General features: G+C 49.8%; 2 long non-coding RNA genes across 2 annotated transcripts; both read left to right on the top strand.

Moving 5' to 3' along the window:
* The first annotated feature begins 349 nt into the window (after positions 1–349).
* LOC141955776 (uncharacterized) lies at positions 350–9,914 on the top strand. The gene is made up of 3 exons (XR_012632745.1): positions 350–395; positions 1,575–1,694; positions 9,822–9,914. It is a non-coding gene; the product is annotated as an uncharacterized LOC141955776 (long non-coding RNA).
* Positions 9,915–10,372: 458 nt separating this feature from the next.
* On the top strand, positions 10,373–19,949 carry LOC141955775 (uncharacterized). The gene is made up of 3 exons (XR_012632744.1): positions 10,373–10,418; positions 11,600–11,719; positions 19,857–19,949. It is a non-coding gene; the product is annotated as an uncharacterized LOC141955775 (long non-coding RNA).
* The last annotated feature ends 262 nt before the right edge of the window (positions 19,950–20,211 follow it).

Raw genomic sequence — 20,211 nt, 5'->3', positions numbered from 1 at the left:
AAAGGTGTGTGTGTCATCCTTGTACCTAAAACCTCAAGAGAACTCACTTGAAGAAATGCTCTGGGGGAAGCATCTCTCTCCTTTCCTCTGACTGCATCTCATTAGAAATATAAAATTAGAAGATTTTGTCCCTGAAATTGACGGTAATGTGATTTCCCGGCCTCCCCCCCCCCCCCCCCCCCTCCAGTTGAAAGTAGCAGGTGATATTTCTGTGCAGCAGTTTCTGATGACTGATGTACTGGTGAGTCCGGTGTGGTTTTATAGTCTGAACATAATGCTCTCTCCTCTAATGGAATTATACTCTTGCTTATCCCGTAAAAGATCTAACACAGAATTTTGTTTTTTTTCCAGTCACGCCACTTGCTCAGGAATGAAGGAGAAACAAACTAGAGGAGGTAAATATTTCTGAGTTGGTATTTCTTTGTCCTGCCTTCTGTTGAGTAAAGCCTAGCATTCCAACCAAAATGGAACTGGTTTCTTACTCTCTGTTAGAAGGCACTTGAAGGGGGGATTTATTTAATCTGAGTTGAGTTGGAGAAAAGCTTGATGTGTGGCTGCATTTCGTCATCTAGAGACCCAAGCCAGCGAGCAGAGAGCACAGAGCACCTCTGGGAAAGGGACTGGTCTGCCCTTTCTTTGGCACTGTCTGACGATGCAATAAAGAGCCCCGTAAGAGTGCCTGCACGGCCTGATGGGGAATGGAAACTACGTTCCTACCTTAGGACGGCTAAAACTAGGCCACACAAATCTCGATCCTTGTATCTCGGGAAAGTACACATAGGATTAATAGCCCATTTCTACCTTTTCCACCTACACTCGATACAGTGACAGGAGAGAAAGAGAGAGAGATGGGGGGGGGCGGGGGGGTGTGTGTGGAAATTCCTGTCTTTTATCGACACGAAATCTAAAAAGTGGGGAGGAGGGGCAAACTCTGTGATAGTTTCTCCCTGTAACAGTAATTTAAAAAGTGGTAACCATTGTGCAAGAAGATGAAAAGTACTTGCCTTTCTGCAAGTCCGGGAGGGTAGCTTCCACGGGGGACAGCTCTTTTTCCCGAGGGGAAGACACGGTTGTTGTTGAGGGGTGTTCACGAGGGGGCTGAATCCTGTAATACTCTCCTAGACACAGCCCAGGAGGGAAAAAAAAACCCAACAAAGTTCACTCTCTTGTCAGAACTGCTGTTTAGGCAAGAGTGACTAAGTTTGTATTTACCAGATTTATAGCATATTTCCTTTATTGCCCTTTCCTCTTCGATCTCTTCAGCAGTCTTGGGCACCCGGTCAGGAACATCTGTAGGAAATATTTTTCAAGGGTTACTAGACAGCTCTACAAAGACCTTTGGCAATTCTTCATAACCAGCCACCATAAGGAATTTCACTTTGGTCAGAGCCCTTCTTTTTTTCTGGCTGCAAGCTCTGCTTCTGGCCAGAAAGTGGATTCCTTGCTGTGAGGTATTTGCAAGCGCAGTGGACTTGCAGTCACGACACCTATTAAGAAGCAAACGTTGGTTGATGTAAACTGATGCCAAGCCATCTTCAGTACTCATGATCCTTCTTTTCCCCCCCCCCCCAAAGGAAATGTTGTGATGAAACATGTCAGCAGGGAGCGCTTGTCAGAAACCCTCTGCGCAGAGTTCCTCTCGGGCAGTGTCTGCCAGCGGAGCTGGCGAAGGGAGTGCTCCTTGGCTGTCTCAGGTAAGGCTGCTAAGATGAGAAGAGCCCTGCTTCTTGTATTGTTGAGGTTCCTGGGGCTGGAAGCGAGTTAGGAAGCCTGAACAGGCAGCCCTGCCAGCCAGCCTGAAGGGCAGGGGAAAGTGACGAGCAGCTTGGGGCTGCCCGGGAAGGAAGGAGCACAGCGGTTTGCGGAGTGCGCACGTGAGAGGAGGTCGCGCTCCCGCTCTCCGGGAACGTGCAATTCGTTCCTTCCCTGTGAATCTGGCATCTCCGAGGGAGATACATCCAACAGTTGAACTACATTTTAAAAAACGAAAACCTGAATCTCTCTCTGTACGTATAAAAACACAGACACAGACATTCAGCTTCTGCGGAGAGTGTTGTATGGATTCTCTTTGCTGGATTTAAGGATAACTTTCTGCAATAACATGAGACTGCCTACAGAGTTGAGGAAAGCAGTTGAAGGGATTATTTAAGTGGAAGTCAGAGCACTGTCTTTGGTGAACAAACCTGTGACTTCAGCTCTATTTAATGGGAAAAAGAGGAATTATCCCGCTGTTGAACTATACAGCCAGGCATTGCCCAGGAGTTAGGGAATGTTGCCTCGCTCCCACCTGGTGACTGCCGGTTCCAGTAACTTGGGGATTAGCTGGAAACTCTTTCAAAAACCTGTCAACAGCTCTTTTCTACAATTGTCACCGTTATTCGAATAAATGAGCTCTGAGGTGTCAAACACACCCACCCCCCCCCGCCCCCCCCTTCTACTTCCTTGTAAAAGAAAGAAAAAAACTTGTTTACAGTTCTCCTCCTCTTCCTCGTCGTCTTCGTCGTCCTCATCATCCTCGAGGTTTATGATGAGCGGCGGGTGAATTGGCAGTCGAGTCTTGTGTTGGTTTCTGTGGGGTTGCTGATGAGGGCCTGGATGGTGGGCAGCCTGTTGCAGTGGGGCATCTGCAGAAGAGAACGTGGTGTTTGTTTGTTTTGTTAGGAGGGAACTAGAATGTCAGATGAGGGTTGAGAGCAGCAGGTACAGTTCTGCAGTCCTTCTGACACTGAAGGCCTCTTTACACAGAGAGGTTGTGCCTTGCCTTGTCCTTGCTGCGATAGCAGATCTTAGCTGACTGATTTGCCAGGGTGCATTTCTTGACCTTACTCTAGGTTATGGCAGCACTGGAAGGACATTTTTGCGTATGTCCTTAGTCGAGCGAACAAATGGTTGGTAAGATCTTTCTACTCACTGTTAGTAGGTGGCAAAAAAAGTCCGTTGATGTATCGGGGTTTGCTGTGATGGAAGGCACAGCTGATCCTCAGGCAGCCTCGGGGTTGTTTTTCCCAGAAACAGGAGATGTTGTGGTACTTTTGCTGCAGGAGAAAGGAGTTTTCAGGTGTTGTAAATGGCACAATAAAAATGGCCTAAATGGTTTAGTAGGTGGTGTGCTGAGCTTCATCCCAGCTGAGAGCTGAAAATGCCAGGTTGAGGGTAAATTCTGAATGAGTTTCTGTGTGGTTTTTTGAAGGAAAGCAAAGTCCCGCTTGAAGATCCTTGTGTACTTGAAGGTAAGTTTCACTTGGGTGCAGGCATGAACAGCTGGGTCTAGGAGCAGCATCTCCCCAACCCGCCGCTTTTGGACTGTAGGCAGCACAAGCGGGCCATGACCTGAGACAGGCTGGGGTCTGGGGCCAAAGCCCATCTCCCAGGCGTGAACGCCTCAATCCCCGAGGCCGAAGCGGACGCAATAACCAAGAGCCCTACACCCACCCTTGGGTTTTTACTCGGTGCAATAGAATAGTATTTCTTTGGCGGACGGACCCGTTTGGAAGGTCTTTCTCTGAAGTAAGTGACTTTACGGGGATCCAGGCAGTTGCTGTGAGCAGAACCTCTCAACATGCCAGTTTTTCTCAGAATCAGCGTCATGTCAATTCGCTAAGAAAGCGCTGGGTGATCTCTATGCACGATTTTTAACTTTTACGTCTTCCTTGAGTATCTGAACCCAGCTCACAGGAGAAATTGTCTGTAGTTTAGATGATGTTAGCTCTTTGCACTTGCAAAAATCAGCAGTTTGATGGACAGGTGCTGCCATGACCCAGAGAGAGGGGTCATAGCAACTTCAGACTGGAGACAGTAAGGCTCCCTTTCAGCACGGTCTGTCCAGAGAATCCAGGTTACAAGGCCCTGTAAAATCTACAGCATTTACCTGTGCGTAGGGGGGATGAAAGCGGAAGTAGGGGTCATTCCCAAGTGTGCCCATTTTCCCCGCTGAGGCTGCTTCTGGTCTGTGCTCCTAACGGCAGGCGATCTTATCCTGTGAAAGCAGTAGCTCCTCTCAAAAACTGCACCTCTGGAAGCTGATGTCTGCTTCTTTCTTGAAACAGAAACTCCAGCCAGCAGTGAAAGGGGCTTGAAGGGAGGAGGTGGTACCTTCTGCAGGCTTGTGGAACCAGCGAAGGCAGTTGCTAGGGGCTTTAGAATGTTACCCTCCAGCGGTTGCCAAGGGCACCTCCAGCGCGTGCCGTCAACAGCATGGCGCTCTGTAACCTGTCCAGCTGGAACCCCTTCCTTTTTCTCCCTTGCTCCCCAATAAAGTCGGGAAAACCGGAGCCTGTCAGAGGGTCTCCCGTTCTGGTGCTTCTTTACCGTCAAAGGGAAGAAACCCATTTGGCGGGGCTTAAATAGTGCCCCACTTCTTGCTGTAGGAACTCACAGTGTCTTGGAAACAAATCTTTGATACCACCGAGGCAAACGGTCTTCTCTGACTCTTTCTTTAACCCAAATCCTTTTACCCCGTGTTTCTCGTACTCTCCCTCCCTCTTTGGATTGAGAAAGTTGCTGTTCCCTGTCAGTGCGCGGTTAGCTGTTAGCTGCTTCCCCTGCTGGGGTGCAGAGCTGCTTCTTGCTTCTGCGATGTCCACTGGCAGGGCTAAAGCAGAAAGAAGAGCGTGCACCTGTGTCCCTAATGAAGACCTGTGGTCCCGTTCAGGGGCTAGGCTGCCCCTGCACAAAAAGTAGCGAGGGGGGGGGGGGGAAATGGAGTTTTAGCGTTGGAACACGGTGAGGCATCCTGTTCTCCTCAGGACGTGGGGTCCCATTTACCCCACTGCCTGCCATCAGTGACTGGGAGATGAACGCTTGAGAGCACTGTTAGGGCGAAACCTGGGAACTTAGGAGTAAGAAGTCAAAGCAAGGGCAGAAAGGGAAAGGCTCCACAGCCTCCAAAGAGAGGTGAAAGAGTAATACGCTAGAGATGGAGCCCAAGAGAAGGGAGGGAGATCAAAGGCAGAATTCAAGACAGAGCCTAGTGGTTCATAGCATAGGAGGAGAATTTGGGAAAGCAGGTGACGGCCACGAACGATGAACTGTCAGTGGGCAGCAGCATCCACGGGCAGGATGTGTTAACCCTGCCGAGAGCTTTCCACACAGGGGCTCTTTGTAGCTGGTCAGCTGTGCCTGAAGGAGGCACAGGAGAAGGTACGGTCAGGAAGAATTAACTGCGTGTGGTGTTTGCGGGACACGGTTTTGGTAGCGGAGGGGCTACAGGGGCGGCTTCTGTGAGAAGGGGCCTGAAGCTTCCCCCGCGTCCGGCAGAGGCAATGCCAGGCAGCTCCAAGATGGACCCGCTGCCGGCCAGGGCTGCGCCCATCAGCGCCGGTGGGAGCGCTTCTGGGATAAGATATTTGAGAAGGGGGGAAAACTGCTGGGCAGCAGCAGCCGGAGAGAGGAGCGAGAATCTGCGGGAGAAACAACTCTGCAGACGCCACGGTGGGTGTCTTTCCCTTGAGCTGGGCCTCTCGCGCAGGCCGATCCTGTGCTGGGCATGTCGGCACGCTAAGACGCTAGAAAATGATTTCCTTCGGGCTTTGGCTTGTTGGGGTGGCTTTTCGGGGGAGGGTGGTGGGTGCAATTGCCTCAGGAGGTGCTAGTTCTCCATGATCCCGGTTTGGAAAGGCACTGGGCTTGTATAAAGCGTCTTTTCGGATGCTGGTTTTCTGAGATGCCATTTAAAAGGCAAGGAGGACAGTGTAGCTCGTGCTACAGCCATTCAGATGCTGGGAGGAGCCCCAAGTTGTGCGGCAGCGAATGGGCCTGCGACTCTGGCCCAGCACCCCCTGCACCTCCCGTCGGTGGAAAAGTCACCCCGTTTTGGTCCTTTGAGCTCTTAGAGGATTTTCCCAAAGAAGCCATCTCGATTCCTCATTTCCACTGTGAGACAGAAGGGATGTTCACCTGAGAACTTGTTGCTGCACTCTTAGATAAGGGCTAGGCCGGGCCTTATCTAACTGGGCACAGCATCCCTCTGGGTCAGATTGTAAATTGCCTCAGGCAGACGACATAGAAGGTGTTGCCGCAAGGCGTCGGGTCCCACAGGTGGAAAGGGCGGTGTCTAGTTCGAGGGGAGGAAACATTTTTGAGACGCTTAGTGTCCTTGCTTTCAAAAAGGTGTTTCTCTCTGTTTTTTTGACATGTTCTAACTCTCGGCTAAAGCAGATACTCTATAGACGTTTCTATTCTTCTCTCAGTTAAGGAAAGCGAGACCTAACTGCACGCCTGTTTACAATCCCTATAGCCTCTCTAAATTTCACAGGATCCCAGAACCGTTCAGGTTGAAAAAACCCCTTGGGATCATCGAGTCCAACCCTCAGCCCCACTATGGTGCAAAGTTCTCCCCTGCACCATAGCCCCCGAGGTCTCATCCAAACGACCCTTCAACACCTCCAGGGATGGTGACTCCAGCCCTTCCCTGGGCAGCCTATTCCCCTGTCTGAGCTCTCTTTCTGGGAACCCTTTTCTCCGAATGTCCAGTGTAAACCTCCCTGTTGCAGTTGAAAGCCATTCCCTCTTGTTCTGTCGCTAATGACCTGTGAGAAGAGACCAGCACCAGGCTCTCTCCACTGTCCTTTCAGGGAGTTGTAGAGAGTGCTGAGGTCTGCCCTCAGCCTTCTCCTCCTCAGACTGAACCGTCCCCATTAGATTTCTAAAGAGAAGAAAAAGGACATCATGACCACCTGCGGTTTCTGCCAGATACTCTCTGTAAAGTAGGGTAGAGAGCTGTATGAGAGCTGTATTTCTGGGAGAAGGATAGAATCATTTCAGCTCGAAGGCACCCTGGAAGGGATCTGATCCATCCCCATGTTCTAAACAGTCACAGTGAGGAGAAAGCTCCAAGGAAGAAAAAGACTTGGACGTTCCCAGTGACAAGTGCCACCCGGATAAGTGCTGGATCCCAGAGCTACAGAAAGGAGTCTGAAGGGCTCTCCTCCCAAAGTGAGGATGTTCTAAGAACGACCAAAGGTCCGGTAAACGCCAAAAGGGGAAAGGCCTGCGACAAAGCTAGACATCACATCTAGGTGACAGCTGGGTGTGAGGTTGGTTTCTTCAGAAGGCAACATTAAAGTAGCCTTCTTCTCAGCCTTCCTCTCGCTCTGATCTTGGTCTTTCCCCCATCTTTGCTCCTTTAGTTCAAAATGTGTGTCAAACCTCTTTCAGCTCATTCGGGGAGTTTGGTTGTGAAGCTCGTTTGGTTCGTAACACGGTTCTGCTGCCCTGCTCAAAGGTCAGAATCTCAGGAGGAAGCTCAGACTGAGCCCCCAGACGTCTGGCAGACAGCTAAAGCGTCTAGAAATCTGGCTTTGGCACCAAACCAGCTACTTTCTAGAATGCATCGTTATTGCTGCTTACATGAAAAGCTCTCTGAAACTGCTAAGTGAAGCCAACATATTTATTCATACAAGGAATTCTGCGTTATTAAAACAGAGTCTGTAAAAATAATTTCCTCTCTCCGATTTTCCTGACTGATTTAAATGTAGTCCATTTACTGAAGGCTGTTGGGAAGTTTTGAACGTTCTAGGGTAGACATGATTTTTCGGACTTGGTAAGATAATCTTCTTTGGGTTTTCCGGTTGCCGATTCTCCTGTTCTTGTAAACTGCAGCCCTCGCTTCTTGGCTTTCCCGCGTGGAGGCTGGCGGTCTCCTTTCCTATGGACCTGGACGTCTTGGTGGCTCTGCGGTCAAAAGAGAGAGACAGAACGTTATGTGTGCGTCATTTCCTAGAAGGAAACAACATGCTCTCTCTCTCGGAAACCTTTTCAGAAGTACACTTTGAACGCTTGTAAAAGCAAGGGGGGAAAAAAAAAATGTCATCCTAATCTAATTGACCCTCGTTTCCAAAGGTTCCATTCAAGTCTTTTTCCTCTAAAACCTTCCCAAGCAGCTGCTTGAGCAGCAGGTGGTGGTTGCACAAAGCAAGCAGAAATGGTGGCAAGGCTGGTGAGGGATTCCCGAAGGTGGGTTGAGGTGCTTTGCATCCCTGTGGTGCCTCAGCAGGATTTGCATCTCCGACCGGAGTCAGAATGGCCTAATGCTGCGTGTGGAAGTGCCCTGGGTCAGCTCGGGGCAGCACTGACAGCGGGGCCGCCTGGGGGGTGTCTGAAACAGAGGCGGGCAGGGGCCTGGTGCTTTCACTGGAAAGAGGGAATTGTATCAAGCAGTTACCTGAAGGGTGGTTTTCAAGGGAGAGCTCGTTTTTCCCTCTGGATTTCTTTTGCTCCCAGGGGTTGAGGTAGAGGCTCCTGATGTGGATCTGTCTGTAGAAAACACATAGACATTGTTTCTTAATGACAGCTGCAATGGCAGGAAAGGCTCTCTGAGCCTGAGAGGTGAATTCAGTGTGAGGTTAGCTGAAGGACCAAGGAGGGAGTGCATGGGGTGGATCCCACACCACCTCTGAAATAGCAGCTAGTATTCAATCCAGACTCCCTCTGTGGTCGTTTAAAGATCATCTGTAAACTGGTGGCGTTCCCAGGGGGCTCACGGGACCTTCGCAGTGAGGCGATCCCGCCGTGGGGGACATCCTTGACTCGAACAAAGGGGATGTTCCTGTGTTGAAAGTCTGCCCCAAGGCATCAGTTGCTTTTAGAGGAAAGGAGTGCCTAAGCCGGCCTCCTGTTTTATCCCTGCTTGTGAAGAAAGCACCAGGCACAAGGCAGCTTTGTGGTTTTGTGCCGGGCGGTTGGTTTTGCACCCGAGTACGCTGCCTAAGGACTACCCCTGTTCTGTCAAACGGGCTTAAAAATGAATCTTATTAATACTCGGGTGTTGCGTTAATTTGCAAAAATGTATGCTACCTTTAAATTGATAGCAGGAGTTTGCTGAAGAGATCAAAGAGGCTGTAAAAAGTGGGGATCAGTATATTTGTGCCCCGTGGCCCATTTCCTGCATCTGTCGCCGTTTGTGGGGCAGAGGACTGCTTTCTGCTCGGAAGGTGCTAAATTAGTGTTGGTGACTATTGTGTCTGACCAGTTGTAAAGCTTTCTAAAGCTTCACGTTTCTGTCTGTGGATCCTGAGGCAATCAGTCTGTTGGTGAAAATGATGCTGGATCAGATTGACCCCTGCCCATATTCAGGCGTAAATAAGTGAGTTTTCAGCTGCAGGGACCGATGGAAAGCAGCACAATCCAGACAGGCACGTTTGAGGCATTTTAAGAGATCAATGTAAGCAGGAGCCCACCTGTAACTTCCGTGAACTTTGGCGCTGGCTTGGCAGGGAAGGCACAGGAGACGATGTACGCCGAAATTGGTGGTCCTGCAGAGTCGAAAGAAGACTTTCTTCTCGGTTCTGTACAGACATAAAGATGAGAAGAATCAGTTTGATCGCCCTCCCTTTGACCCCTTTGCTGGTAACTTGGTTTTGCTCTGGGGTTTGAAGTATGAATTCCTCAAAGGGAAAAAGCAAACAGAACTGTTGCACTGTTCTTCAAGAGCTGACATCCTGGCTGGAAAACAAGATGAAAAACTTGTTCTTTCTGGGTAGCCCAGTCCAAATGCATTCAGTTATTTTATTTACCCCCTGATGCTCAGCAGTGAGAATGGCAGTGCCGTTCCCTGTGCTTACCCACAAGCAGCTAAACCCTTCTTTCTCTTGCCTTTCCGGGTGATGGCAATACAATTCCCACCACGCTGAGTAACGCCAAAAGAGAAGGAGAGCCTTCAGGAAACGCAGTAGCAATTGTGAATATTGCCAGCACAGACGGCAGAGCCTTTGAAAATGGAGGTAATCTCCTTTAGCACTGGCTCCCACCTCTGGGAGCTTGTGATTAGTTTAGTGCAATTGCCTTGAAGCTCTCATTTTGTCTGCTTCTTGGTCTTTGGTTAGTTCTTCGGATCCCGCCGAGTGTAACTCGAGCACCTGGTGTGTGACTGCCGTGCTCTCTGATGAAACACCATCATGCCCAGGTTAAAGAAGACCACAGCTCCAAAGGAAGGCACCGGCCTCAGCCACCTGTTGGTTCTTTGGCTTCTCGCTTTTCAGGAATGCTATTTACGGATCCTACCCGAGGGAAGATGTGGCCTATTAAAAGGTGCGTGTGTCATCCTTGTACCTAAAACCTCAAGAGAACTCACTTGAAGAAATGCTCTGGGGGAAGCACCTCTCTCCTTTCCTCTGACTGCATCTCATTAGAAATATAAAATTAGAAGATTTTGTCCCTGAAATTGACGGTAATGTGATTTCCCAGCCTCCCCCCCCCCCCCCCCTCCCTCCAGTTGAAAGTAGCAGGTGATATTTCTGTGCAGCAGTTTCTGATGACTGATGTACTGGTGAGTCCGGTGTGTTTTTATAGTCTGAACATAATGCTCTCTCCTCTAATGGAATTATACTCTTGCTTATCCCGTAAAAGATCTAACACAGAATTTTGGTTTTTTTCCAGTCACGCCACTTGCTCAGGAATGAAGGAGAAACAAACTAGAGGAGGTAAATATTTCTGAGTTGGTATTTCTTTGTCCTGCCTTCTGTTGGGTAAAGCCTAGCATTCCAACCAAAATGGAACTGGTTTCTTACTCTCTGTTAGAAGGCACTTGAAGGGGGGATTTATTTAATCTGAGTTGAGTTGGAGAAAAGCTTGATGTGTGGCTGCATTTCGTCATCTAGAGACCCAAGCCAGCGAGCAGAGAGCACAGAGCACCTCTGGGAAAGGGACTGGTCTGCCCTTTCTTTGGCACTGTCTGACGATGCAATAAAGAGCCCCGTAAGAGTGCCTGCACGGCCTGATGGGGAATGGAAACTACGTTCCTACCTTAGGACGGCTAAAACTAGGCCACACAAATCTCGATCCTTGTATCTCGGGAAAGTACACATAGGATTAATAGCCCATTTCTACCTTTTCCACCTACACTCGATACAGTGACAGGAGAGAAAGAGAGAGAGATGGGGGGGGGCGGGTTGGGGGGTGTGTGGAAATTCCTGTCTTTTATCGACACGAAATCTAAAAAGTGGGGAGGAGGGGCAAACTCTGTGATAGTTTCTCCCTGTAACAGTAATTTAAAAAGTGGTAACCATTGTGCAAGAAGATGAAAAGTACTTGCCTTTCTGCAAGTCCGGGAGGGTAGCTTCCACGGGGGACAGCTCTTTTTCCCGAGGGGAAGACACGGTTGTTGTTGAGGGGTGTTCACGAGGGGGCTGAATCCTGTAATACTCTCCTAGACACAGCCCAGGAGGGAAAAAAAAACCCAACAAAGTTCACTCTCTTGTCAGAACTGCTGTTTAGGCAAGAGTGACTAAGTTTGTATTTACCAGATTTATAGCATATTTCCTTTATTGCCCTTTCCTCTTCGATCTCTTCAGCAGTCTTGGGCACCTGGTCAGGAACATCTGTAGGAAATATTTTTCAAGGGTTACTAGACAGCTCTACAAAGACCTTTGGCAATTCTTCATAACCAGCCACCATAAGGAATTTCACTTTGGTCAGAGCCCTTCTTTTTTTCTGGCTGCAAGCTCTGCTTCTGGCCAGAAAGTGGATTCCTTGCTGTGAGGTATTTGCAAGCGCAGTGGACTTGCAGTCACGACACCTATTAAGAAGCAAACGTTGGTTGATGTAAACTGATGCCAAGCCATCTTCAATACTCATGATCCTTCTTTTCCCCCCCCCCCCAAAGGAAATGTTGTGATGAAACATGTCAGCAGGGAGCGCTTGTCAGAAACCCTCTGCGCAGAGTTCCTCTCGGGCAGTGTCTGCCAGCGGAGCTGGCGAAGGGAGTGCTCCTTGGCTGTCTCAGGTAAGGCTGCTAAGATGAGCAAAGCCCTGCTTCTTGTATTGTTGAGGTTCCTGTGGCTTCCTGGGGCTGGAAGCGAGTTAGGAAGCCTGAACAGGCAGCCCTGCCAGCCAGCCTGAAGGGCAGGGGAAAGTGACGAGCAGCTTGGGGCTGCCCGGGAAGGAAGGAGCACAGCGGTTTGCGGAGTGCGCACGTGAGAGGAGGTCGCGCTCCCGCTCTCCGGGAACGTGCAATTCGTTCCTTCCCTGTGAATCTGGCATCTCCGAGGGAGATACATCCAACAGTTGAACTACATTTTAAAAAACGAAAACCTGAATCTCTCTCTGTACGTATAAAAACACAGACACAGACATTCAGCTTCTGCGGAGAGTGTTGTATGGATTCTCTTTGCTGGATTTAAGGATAACTTTCTGCAATAACATGAGACTGCCTACAGAGTTGAGGAAAGCAGTTGAAGGGATTATTTAAGTGGAAGTCAGAGCACTGTCTTTGGTGAACAAACCTGTGACTTCAGCTCTATTTAATGGGAAAAAGAGGAATTATCCCGCTGTTGAACTATACAGCCAGGCATTGCCCAGGAGTTAGGGAATGTTGCCTCGCTCCCACCTGGTGACTGCCGGTTCCAGTAACTTGGGGATTAGCTGGAAACTCTTTCAAAAACCTGTCAACAGCTCTTTTCTACAATTGTCACCGTTATTCGAATAAATGAGCTCTGAGGTGTCAAACACACCCACCCCCCCCCGCCCCCCCCTTCTACTTCCTTGTAAAAGAAAGAAAAAAACTTGTTTACAGTTCTCCTCCTCTTCCTCGTCGTCTTCGTCGTCCTCATCATCCTCGAGGTTTATGATGAGCGGCGGGTGAATTGGCAGTCGAGTCTTGTGTTGGTTTCTGTGGGGTTGCTGATGAGGGCCTGGATGGTGGGCAGCCTGTTGCAGTGGGGCATCTGCAGAAGAGAACGTGGTGTTTGTTTGTTTTGTTAGGAGGGAACTAGAATGTCAGATGAGGGTTGAGAGCAGCAGGTACAGTTCTGCAGTCCTTCTGACACTGAAGGCCTCTTTACACAGAGAGGTTGTGCCTTGCCTTGTCCTTGCTGCGATAGCAGATCTTAGCTGACTGATTTGCCAGGGTGCATTTCTTGACCTTACTCTAGGTTCTGGCAGCACTGGAAGGACATTTTTGCGTATGTCCTTAGTCGAGCGAACAAATGGTTGGTAAGATCTTTCTACTCACTGTTAGTAGGTGGCAAAAAAAGTCCGTTGATGTATCGGGGTTTGCTGTGATGGAAGGCACAGCTGATCCTCAGGCAGCCTCGGGGTTGTTTTTCCCAGAAACAGGAGATGTTGTGGTACTTTTGCTGCAGGAGAAAGGAGTTTTCAGGTGTTGTAAATGGCACAATAAAAATGGCCTAAATGGTTTAGTAGGTGGTGTGCTGAGCTTCATCCCAGCTGAGAGCTGAAAATGCCAGGTTGAGGGTAAATTCTGAATGAGTTTCTGTGTGGTTTTTTGAAGGAAAGCAAAGTCCCGCTTGAAGATCCTTGTGTACTTGAAGGTAAGTTTCACTTGGGTGCAGGCATGAACAGCTGGGTCTAGGAGCAGCATCTCCCCAACCCGCCGCTTTTGGACTGTAGGCAGCACAAGCGGGCCATGCCCTGAGACAGGCTGGGGTCTGGGGCCAAAGCCCATCTCCCAGGCGTGAACGCCTCAATCCCCGAGGCCGAAGCGGACGCAATAACCAAGAGCCCTACACCCACCCTTGGGTTTTTACTCGGTGCAATAGAATAGTATTTCTTTGGCGGACGGACCCGTTTGGAAGGTCTTTCTCTGAAGTAAGTGACTTTACGGGGATCCAGGCAGTTGCTGTGAGCAGAACCTCTCAACATGCCAGTTTTTCTCAGAATCAGCGTCATGTCAATTCGCTAAGAAAGCGCTGGGTGATCTCTATGCACGATTTTTAACTTTTACGTCTTCCTTGAGTATCTGAACCCAGCTCACAGGAGAAATTGTCTGTAGTTTAGATGATGTTAGCTCTTTGCACTTGCAAAAATCAGCAGTTTGATGGACAGGTGCTGCCATGACCCAGAGAGAGGGGTCATAGCAACTTCAGACTGGAGACAGTAAGGCTCCCTTTCAGCACGGTCTGTCCAGAGAATCCAGGTTACAAGGCCCTGTAAAATCTACAGCATTTACCTGTGCGTAGGGGGGATGAAAGCGGAAGTAGGGGTCATTCCCAAGTGTGCCCATTTTCCCCGCTGAGGCTGCTTCTGGTCTGTGCTCCTAACGGCAGGCGATCTTATCCTGTGAAAGCAGTAGCTCCTCTCAAAAACTGCACCTCTGGAAGCTGATGTCTGCTTCTTTCTTGAAACAGAAACTCCAGCCAGCAGTGAAAGGGGCTTGAAGGGAGGAGGTGGTACCTTCTGCAGGCTTGTGGAACCAGCGAAGGCAGTTGCTAGGGGCTTTAGAATGTTACCCTCCAGCGGTTGCCAAGGGCACCTCCAGCGCGTGCCGTCAACAGCATGGCGCTCTGTAACCTGTCCAGCTGGAACCCCTTCCTTTTTCTCCCTTGCTCCCCAATAAAGTCGGGAAAACCGGAGCCTGTCAGAGGGTCTCCCGTTCTGGTGCTTCTTTACCGTCAAAGGGAAGAAACCCATTTGGCGGGGCTTAAATAGTGCCCCACTTCTTGCTGTAGGAACTCACAGTGTCTTGGAAACAAATCTTTGATACCACCGAGGCAAACGGTCTTCTCTGACTCTTTCTTTAACCCAAATCCTTTTACCCCGTGTTTCTCGTACTCTCCCTCCCTCTTTGGATTGAGAAAGTTGCTGTTCCCTGTCAGTGCGCGGTTAGCTGTTAGCTGCTTCCCCTGCTGGGGTGCAGAGCTGCTTCTTGCTTCTGCGATGTCCACTGGCAGGGCTAAAGCAGAAAGAAGAGCGTGCACCTGTGTCCCTAATGAAGACCTGTGGTCCCGTTCAGGGGCTAGGCTGCCCCTGCACAAAAAGTAGCGAGGGGGGGGGGGGGAAATGGAGTTTTAGCGTTGGAACACGGTGAGGCATCCTGTTCTCCTCAGGACGTGGGGTCCCATTTACCCCACTGCCTGCCATCAGTGACTGGGAGATGAACGCTTGAGAGCACTGTTAGGGCGAAACCTGGGAACTTAGGAGTAAGAAGTCAAAGCAAGGGCAGAAAGGGAAAGGCTCCACAGCCTCCAAAGAGAGGTGAAAGAGTAATACGCTAGAGATGGAGCCCAAGAGAAGGGAGGGAGATCAAAGGCAGAATTCAAGACAGAGCCTAGTGGTTCATAGCATAGGAGGAGAATTTGGGAAAGCAGGTGACGGCCACGAACGATGAACTGTCAGTGGGCAGCAGCATCCACGGGCAGGATGTGTTAACCCTGCCGAGAGCTTTCCACACAGGGGCTCTTTGTAGCTGGTCAGCTGTGCCTGAAGGAGGCACAGGAGAAGGTACGGTCAGGAAGAATTAACTGCGTGTGGTGTTTGCGGGACACGGTTTTGGTAGCGGAGGGGCTACAGGGGCGGCTTCTGTGAGAAGGGGCCTGAAGCTTCCCCCGCGTCCGGCAGAGGCAATGCCAGGCAGCTCCAAGATGGACCCGCTGCCGGCCAGGGCTGCGCCCATCAGCGCCGGTGGGAGCGCTTCTGGGATAAGATATTTGAGAAGGGGGGAAAACTGCTGGGCAGCAGCAGCCGGAGAGAGGAGCGAGAATCTGCGGGAGAAACAACTCTGCAGACGCCACGGTGGGTGTCTTTCCCTTGAGCTGGGCCTCTCGCGCAGGCCGATCCTGTGCTGGGCATGTCGGCACGCTAAGACGCTAGAAAATGATTTCCTTCGGGCTTTGGCTTGTTGGGGTGGCTTTTCGGGGGAGGGTGGTGGGTGCAATTGCCTCAGGAGGTGCTAGTTCTCCATGATCCCGGTTTGGAAAGGCACTGGGCTTGTATAAAGCGTCTTTTCGGATGCTGGTTTTCTGAGATGCCATTTAAAAGGCAAGGAGGACAGTGTAGCTCGTGCTACAGCCATTCAGATGCTGGGAGGAGCCCCAAGTTGTGCGGCAGCGAATGGGCCTGCGACTCTGGCCCAGCACCCCCTGCACCTCCCGTCGGTGGAAAAGTCACCCCGTTTTGGTCCTTTGAGCTCTTAGAGGATTTTCCCAAAGAAGCCATCTCGATTCCTCATTTCCACTGTGAGACAGAAGGGATGTTCACCTGAGAACTTGTTGCTGCACTCTTAGATAAGGGCTAGGCCGGGCCTTATCTAACTGGGCACAGCATCCCTCTGGGTCAGATTGTAAATTGCCTCAGGCAGACGACATAGAAGGTGTTGCCGCAAGGCGTCGGGTCCCACAGGTGGAAAGGGCGGTGTCTAGTTCGAGGGGAGGAAACATTTTTGAGACGCTTAGTGTCCTTGCTTTCAAAAAGGTGTTTCTCTCTGTTTTTTTGACATGTTCTAACTCTCGGCTAAAGCAGATACTCTATAGACGTTTCTATTCTTCTCTCAGTTAAGGAAAGCGAGACCTAACTGCACGCCTGTTTACAATCCCTATAGCCTCTCTAAATTTCACAGGATCCCAGAACCGTTCAGGTTGAAAAAACCCCTTGGGATCATCGAGTCCAACCCTCAGCCCCACTATGGTGCAAAGTTCTCCCCTGCACCATAGCCCCCGAGGTCTCATCCAAACGACCCTTCAACACCTCCAGGGATGGTGACTCCAGCCCTTCCCTGGGCAGCCTATTCCCCTGTCTGAGCTCTCTTTCTGGGAACCCTTTTCTCCGAATGTCCAGTGTAAACCTCCCTGTTGCAGTTGAAAGCCATTCCCTCTTGTTCTGTCGCTAATGACCTGTGAGAAGAGACCAGCACCAGGCTCTCTCCACTGTCCTTTCAGGGAGTTGTAGAGAGTGCTGAGGTCTGCCCTCAGCCTTCTCCTCCTCAGACTGAACCGTCCCCATTAGATTTCTAAAGAGAAGAAAAAGGACATCATGACCACCTGCGGTTTCTGCCAGATACTCTCTGTAAAGTAGGGTAGAGAGCTGTATGAGAGCTGTATTTCTGGGAGAAGGATAGAATCATTTCAGCTCGAAGGCACCCTGGAAGGGATCTGATCCATCCCCATGTTCTAAACAGTCACAGTGAGGAGAAAGCTCCAAGGAAGAAAAAGACTTGGACGTTCCCAGTGACAAGTGCCACCCGGATAAGTGCTGGATCCCAGAGCTACAGAAAGGAGTCTGAAGGGCTCTCCTCCCAAAGTGAGGATGTTCTAAGAACGACCAAAGGTCCGGTAAACGCCAAAAGGGGAAAGGCCTGCGACAAAGCTAGACATCACATCTAGGTGACAGCTGGGTGTGAGGTTGGTTTCTTCAGAAGGCAACATTAAAGTAGCCTTCTTCTCAGCCTTCCTCTCGCTCTGATCTTGGTCTTTCCCCCATCTTTGCTCCTTTAGTTCAAAATGTGTGTCAAACCTCTTTCAGCTCATTCGGGGAGTTTGGTTGTGAAGCTCGTTTGGTTCGTAACACGGTTCTGCTGCCCTGCTCAAAGGTCAGAATCTCAGGAGGAAGCTCAGACTGAGCCCCCAGACGTCTGGCAGACAGCTAAAGCGTCTAGAAATCTGGCTTTGGCACCAAACCAGCTACTTTCTAGAATGCATCGTTATTGCTGCTTACATGAAAAGCTCTCTGAAACTGCTAAGTGAAGCCAACATATTTATTCATACAAGGAATTCTGCGTTATTAAAACAGAGTCTGTAAAAATAATTTCCTCTCTCCGATTTTCCTGACTGATTTAAATGTAGTCCATTTACTGAAGGCTGTTGGGAAGTTTTGAACGTTCTAGGGTAGACATGATTTTTCGGACTTGGTAAGATAATCTTCTTTGGGTTTTCCGGTTGCCGATTCTCCTGTTCTTGTAAACTGCAGCCCTCGCTTCTTGGCTTTCCCGCGTGGAGGCTGGCGGTCTCCTTTCCTATGGACCTGGACGTCTTGGTGGCTCTGCGGTCAAAAGAGAGAGACAGAACGTTATGTGTGCGTCATTTCCTAGAAGGAAACAACATGCTCTCTCTCTCGGAAACCTTTTCAGAAGTACACTTTGAACGCTTGTAAAAGCAAGGGGGGAAAAAAAAAATGTCATCCTAATCTAATTGACCCTCGTTTCCAAAGGTTCCATTCAAGTCTTTTTCCTCTAAAACCTTCCCAAGCAGCTGCTTGAGCAGCAGGTGGTGGTTGCACAAAGCAAGCAGAAATGGTGGCAAGGCTGGTGAGGGATTCCCGAAGGTGGGTTGAGGTGCTTTGCATCCCTGTGGTGCCTCAGCAGGATTTGCATCTCCGACCGGAGTCAGAATGGCCTAATGCTGCGTGTGGAAGTGCCCTGGGTCAGCTCGGGGCAGCACTGACAGCGGGGCCGCCTGGGGGGTGTCTGAAACAGAGGCGGGCAGGGGCCTGGTGCTTTCACTGGAAAGAGGGAATTGTATCAAGCAGTTACCTGAAGGGTGGTTTTCAAGGGAGAGCTCGTTTTTCCCTCTGGATTTCTTTTGCTCCCAGGGGTTGAGGTAGAGGCTCCTGATGTGGATCTGTCTGTAGAAAACACATAGACATTGTTTCTTAATGACAGCTGCAATGGCAGGAAAGGCTCTCTGAGCCTGAGAGGTGAATTCAGTGTGAGGTTAGCTGAAGGACCAAGGAGGGAGTGCATGGGGTGGATCCCACACCACCTCTGAAATAGCAGCTAGTATTCAATCCAGACTCCCTCTGTGGTCGTTTAAAGATCATCTGTAAACTGGTGGCGTTCCCAGGGGGCTCACGGGACCTTCGCAGTGAGGCGATCCCGCCGTGGGGGACATCCTTGACTCGAACAAAGGGGATGTTCCTGTGTTGAAAGTCTGCCCCAAGGCATCAGTTGCTTTTAGAGGAAAGGAGTGCCTAAGCCGGCCTCCTGTTTTATCCCTGCTTGTGAAGAAAGCACCAGGCACAAGGCAGCTTTGTGGTTTTGTGCCGGGCGGTTGGTTTTGCACCCGAGTACGCTGCCTAAGGACTACCCCTGTTCTGTCAAACGGGCTTAAAAATGAATCTTATTAATACTCGGGTGTTGCGTTAATTTGCAAAAATGTATGCTACCTTTAAATTGATAGCAGGAGTTTGCTGAAGAGATCAAAGAGGCTGTAAAAAGTGGGGATCAGTATATTTGTGCCCCGTGGCCCATTTCCTGCATCTGTCGCCGTTTGTGGGGCAGAGGACTGCTTTCTGCTCGGAAGGTGCTAAATTAGTGTTGGTGACTATTGTGTCTGACCAGTTGTAAAGCTTTCTAAAGCTTCACGTTTCTGTCTGTGGATCCTGAGGCAATCAGTCTGTTGGTGAAAATGATGCTGGATCAGATTGACCCCTGCCCATATTCAGGCGTAAATAAGTGAGTTTTCAGCTGCAGGGACCGATGGAAAGCAGCACAATCCAGACAGGCACGTTTGAGGCATTTTAAGAGATCAATGTAAGCAGGAGCCCACCTGTAACTTCCGTGAACTTTGGCGCTGGCTTGGCAGGGAAGGCACAGGAGACGATGTACGCCGAAATTGGTGGTCCTGCAGAGTCGAAAGAAGACTTTCTTCTCGGTTCTGTACAGACATAAAGATGAGAAGAATCAGTTTGATCGCCCTCCCTTTGACCCCTTTGCTGGTAACTTGGTTTTGCTCTGGGGTTTGAAGTATGAATTCCTCAAAGGGAAAAAGCAAACAGAACTGTTGCACTGTTCTTCAAGAGCTGACATCCTGGCTGGAAAACAAGATGAAAAACTTGTTCTTTCTGGGTAGCCCAGTCCAAATGCATTCAGTTATTTTATTTACCCCCTGATGCTCAGCAGTGAGAATGGCAGTGCCGTTCCCTGTGCTTACCCACAAGCAGCTAAACCCTTCTTTCTCTTGCCTTTCCGGGTGATGGCAATACAATTCCCACCACGCTGAGTAACGCCAAAAGAGAAGGAGAGCCTTCAGGAAACGCAGTAGCAATTGTGAATATTGCCAGCACAGACGGCAGAGCCTTTGAAAATGGAGGTAATCTCCTTTAGCACTGGCTCCCACCTCTGGGAGCTTGTGATTAGTTTAGTGCAATTGCCTTGAAGCTCTCATTTTGTCTGCTTCTTGGTCTTTGGTTAGTTCTTCGGATCCCGCCGAGTGTAACTCGAGCACCTGGTGTGTGACTGCCGTGCTCTCTGATGAAACACCATCATGCCCAGGTTAAAGAAGACCACAGCTCCAAAGGAAGGCACCGGCCTCAGCCACCTGTTGGTTCTTTGGCTTCTCGCTTTTCAGGAATGCTATTTACGGATCCTACCCGAGGGAAGATGTGGCCTATTAAAAGGTGCGTGTGTCATCCTTGTACCTAAAACCTCAAGAGAACTCACTTGAAGAAATGCTCTGGGGGAAGCACCTCTCTCCTTTCCTCTGACTGCATCTCATTAGAAATATAAAATTAGAAGATTTTGTCCCTGAAATTGACGGTAATGTGATT

This window comes from Athene noctua, unplaced genomic scaffold (assembly GCF_965140245.1).
Source record: "Athene noctua unplaced genomic scaffold, bAthNoc1.hap1.1 HAP1_HAP1_scaffold_600, whole genome shotgun sequence".
NCBI lineage: Eukaryota > Metazoa > Chordata > Aves > Strigiformes > Strigidae > Athene > Athene noctua.
Note: the sequence above shows the minus strand (reverse complement) of the source record. Positions and strands in the feature narration are given on the sequence as shown.